Here is a 4,802-nt window from a genome sequence, read left to right as displayed (position 1 = left end):
TCTTTCCCTCTCACACTGGCTTTTTATTTTTCGGTTAACACTACATACATACAAATTTAGATATCTAGATATTCATAACACTTTTTGTCCTACTAATATTCAGTAACTACTTCTATTGCTACTGCTGCTGCTGTAGCTACATGCCAGGCACTATTAGGCACTTACAGTTATTTTAATTGCCACAAAAAAATAGAGCAGTAGCTGGTTGTTATCTCAATTTTACAGAATAAGAAAATGAGTCTCAAAGAAGCTAAATTATTTACATGATTCGTAATTCCAAAGTCTTCTCTTTACATTAGTATTAGAAATGCTAGGGGATTCCAAAATTGATACAGGCCTACCTCCTTCTATTGCACTTCACTGTGCTGCACTTTGAAGATATGGCATTGATTATACTTAATCGGTAAATGTGTGTATTCTAACAACTCCACTGATCAGCTGTTTTCCCATATCTCTCCCTCTCCTTGAACCTCCCTATTCCTAGAGACACAACAATATTGGAATTAGGCCAGTTAATAACTCTGCAATGGCCTCTAAATATTCAAGTGAAGGAAAGAGTCACATATCTCCACTTTATTCAAAAGCTAGAAATGATTAAGTTTAGTGAAGGTGTGTTAAAAGCCAAGAGGGGCCAAAAGCTAGGCCTTGAGCAGCTGTTAGCCATGTTAAGACTACTAAAAAATTGTTTCTTACATGAAACAAGATAATTAATGAAGATGGCTACACTATACAACAGATTTTTAATGTACATGAAATAGCCTTATATTGGGAATATATGCCATTTAGGACTTTCATAGCTAGAAAGGAGAAGTCAATGCCTGGCTTCAAAGCCTCAAAGAATAGGCTATCTCTCTTATTAGGGGCTAATGCACTTGGTGACTTTAAGTTAACGCCAATGCTCATTTACCTTTCCAAAAATTCTAGGACCCTTAAGAGTTACGCTAAATCAAAACTGCCTGTACTCTATAAATAGGACAACAAATGGATGACAGCACATCTATTTATAATTGGTTTACTGAGTATTTTAAGCCCACTTTTGAGACTACTACTCAGAAAAAAAGATTTATTTCAAAATATTTACTGCTCATTTGCAATGTACCTTTGTCAAACAAAAGCTCTAACAGAGAAGTACAACTAGATTAATGTAATTTTCATGCCTGCTAACACAACACCCATGCTGCAGCCCATGGATCAAGACTAATTTTGACTTCCAAGCCTTATTATTTAAGAAACGCACTGTGTAAGGCTATAACCACCAGAGACAGTGATTCTGATGGATCTGGGCAAAGTAAATTGAAAACCTTCTGAAAAGGGTTCACCATTCTAGATGCCATTAGGGACATTCGTTATTCATGGGAAAATGTCAAAATATCAACAATAACAGGAGTTTGGAAGAAGTTGATTCTAAACCTCATGGATGACTTTATGGAATTAAAGACTTCGGTGGAGGAAGTAACTGCAAGTGTGATGGAAAGAGCAAGAAAGCTAGAATTACGAGCGGAGCCTAAAAATGTGATTGAACTGCTACAATCTCTTGACAAAACTTTAACAAATGAAAAGTTACTTCTTATGGATGAGCTAAGAAAGTAATTTCTTGACATGAAGTCTATTTCTGGTGAAGATGCTGTGAAGATTGTTGAAATGATAACAATGGCCTTAGAAAATTACAATTTAGTTGATGAAACAGCGGTATGGGTTTAGATTATTGACTCCAATTTTGAGAAAAGTTTTACTGTGGGTAAAATGCTATCAACCAGCTTCACACTCCACAGAGGAATTGTTCATAAAAAGAAGAGTCAGTGAATGTGACAAACTTCATTGTTGTCTTATTTTGAGAAATTGTCACAACCACCCCAACCTTCACCACACACCACCCTTATCAATCAACAGCCATTAACACTGAGGCAAAACCCTTCACCAGTGAAAAGACTGTGACTCTGAAGGCTCAGACAATGGTGAGAATTTTTAGTAATAAAGTATTTTTTTCATTAAAGCATTTTATATGTAATGCTATTGCACACTTAATATACTACAGTGTAGTGTAAACATAACTTTTATATACACTGAGAAAACAAAAATTTGTGTGACTCCCATTACCGATATTCATTGTTTTGTGGTGGTCTGGAACCAAACTCACAGGATCTCCGAGGTATGCTTGTACACCTGTTTCTTGCAAGTTACAACACAGTAAGGGGAATAAGCAATACAAAATATGTCTGCAATTAACTATAAGGTAATAATGTAATAAACGTTTGAAGAGGGGTATAAACGTAATAGTCAAAGGAAAGCAATTTTAGAGGTAGATCTTAGGAGAACTAACTGAGTTTATTTGAAGGAGGCCGGGAGCAAGAAGAGAGTTATCTTCTCTTGTCATAGGAAGGCAGGTGAGAATTGTATGTATAAGACACTAAATGACTGTAAAATTCATGTTCAAATCCACTGGTGGGGATGGGGATTGTTACTGGGTTCTACTGTGCCGGTGGTGTTCAGATGCAGGCAACCACTGCTTTTTTAACTTCCCCAGTTACCTCGGTATTTGCATTGGTTTCAGAACCTGAGCCTGATTAAAAAAAAAAAAAAATTACACTGTATACAATACATCTTTTTTTTGGTAAGGTTTCAAGTCTTTTTTAAAATATACTTTTATTACTTTCCGAGAAGAGAGGGGGGGAGAGGTGGAAATATCAATGCTGAGAGAGAATTATTGATTGGCTTGCCTCCTGCATGCCCCACACTGGGGATCGAGCCTGCAACTTGGGCTCGACCTATGAACCGGGTCCCCTGGTTCATAGGTTGATACTCAACCACTGAGCCATGCTGTCCAGGCTGTGTATAACATCTTAATATCTTATAAAAATTCACACTTGTGATGCTTTCCAGAAATAAGTGAACTATACTGCCAAGGTTTATTGTAAGTAAGCCTGCAGGGGAAAAGGACCCTGGTGCATTCTATCTAAACAAGCAAGCTCAAGCCACTTATACAGGAAAGGTACAGGGGAAAATGTGAGCAGCTGCATAGTTGATATTACAGTAAAGTAGGTAAAATCAACTTTAAATGAAAGGGCAGGTATTTCACAACAAACATTTTAATGTGTGGCCTTCTATAATGAATATTTATAGTTTCACAGTCACAAGTCAATAGCCCTTGGGACTTTATAAACAAATGATTCAATATTACTGGAAAGATCTTTGGCCTTGATAGCCAATAGATTTAAAGAAAAATGCAAATTTATGATAAGTAGATAAAAAATAAACATGTATTTAACTTAAATATTTTTGTAATGATGTGTAAATATTCACTAATGTTTTTGGGGGGTTTTTGTTTATACATATGTAGTGACTTGCTCAGGGCTTGTCTTAAAACACACAGAGCCTCCCCTTCTCTCTAGAGTCTTCATTAAACTGTCAACTTGAGGCTTTTAGCCTCTGGCTTCAGTAATATTTTTTCCTAGGATTAAATTAAAGAATATGAGGACTTAAATTGTTTTTCTTTCCACATTGATAGGGTCCCATAAGTAGTGCAAAAAGTTACAATGTAGAAATACATGTGATGTTTCTATCACATTCTATCTCTTTATCTGCAGTCTATAAAATATTTCTGGCATTTTGTAATATACACACACATATTTTAAAGTGTAAATTTTTGTAATTGGTTTATGTCATCTAAATTAAATTTCTCATTCTGTGTTTTTAAATTTAAATTTACTTGAGAAGATGATTTAGTTCATCATAAATTTAAAACATAAAGTTTATCACAAATTTATTCAAAACATCCATAATGTCCTAACACTGGCCCAATTTATGCATATTTTAATGTATCCTGATTAAATCCTTCAAGTCTAAAACAGATATTCTCCTCTGAAGTTTCTGTTCATTGGCTTGGCCACTCACTGGTGACCTCTTCCTTCTCTGCTCTTCTCTGATGCCTATCATTCATGCCATTTTTTTAAAGGTTAACCCATAAATTTCTAAGATAGGTCCTGTCGGAAAACACATATATAATTACATATTGTTTTTGTGATTAATCACTATGCTTTAATTATGTTCAATTTGTAACAATGAAAATACATCCCGCATATCAGATATTTACATTACGATTCATAACAGTAGCAAAATTACAGTTATGAAGCAGCAACAAAAATAATTTTATGGTTGGGGGTCACCACAACATGAGGAACTGTATTAAAGGGTTGCGGCATTAGGAAGGTTGAGAACCACTGCTCTAACCAGACCAGAAGTGCTTTGAGGGCAAGAGTGTCTTAACTTTTCAAATTCCCAGCTATTGGTAGGAACAGGTCATTCACATAACAGGGGTTCATTAAGTGGTTAGGGGGTTATTTTGTAAGATTTAATGATAATGAAAAAAGAAAAGAAATAGAAGAAAGAGAAGGAAAGGGGCAGATGCAGAAATCTAGAAAATGTATTATTCTAGGATACTGAAAATTCAAAATGTGGATGATAATACTCAGAGCGTGGGAAAGTGGGGCTGTGCTTGGTTATTTTGGAAAGGTGAGCCCAAACTGCTAAAGCAATAATCATATTTACGTGGGTATGTTTGTTCTACATACACTTTTCTGGAGTCCAAACTGAGAGTAGTGTAATGGAAAGGATGGTGCTCAATGCTCTGCAATCAATCCCTACACGTGTCCTGAGCTCTAGAATGAGATTTTCCCAGCTTCATGTGATCTATTCTGTCCTTTTAACACAGACCGCCTTATGCTGCAAAATCTTGCATTGCATTTGATTGACATTATTGCCAGTTTTGAAGAAATTAACCCAAGTAGGTTTTCATTCATTCTCAT

The 4,802-nt window shown here is 35.6% G+C and overlaps 1 pseudogene; it reads left to right on the top strand.

Annotated features, from left to right (window-relative positions):
- The window catches only part of LOC102762579, a 4,543-nt pseudogene extending 2,608 nt beyond the window's left edge, over positions 1–1,935 (top strand).
- The last annotated feature ends 2,867 nt before the right edge of the window (positions 1,936–4,802 follow it).

The sequence above is a fragment of the Myotis davidii genome, unplaced genomic scaffold (genome assembly GCF_000327345.1).
Source record: "Myotis davidii unplaced genomic scaffold, ASM32734v1 scaffold252, whole genome shotgun sequence".
In the NCBI taxonomy this organism is placed as follows: Eukaryota; Metazoa; Chordata; class Mammalia; order Chiroptera; family Vespertilionidae; genus Myotis; species Myotis davidii.
This window is presented reverse-complemented; position numbering and strand designations above follow the sequence as displayed.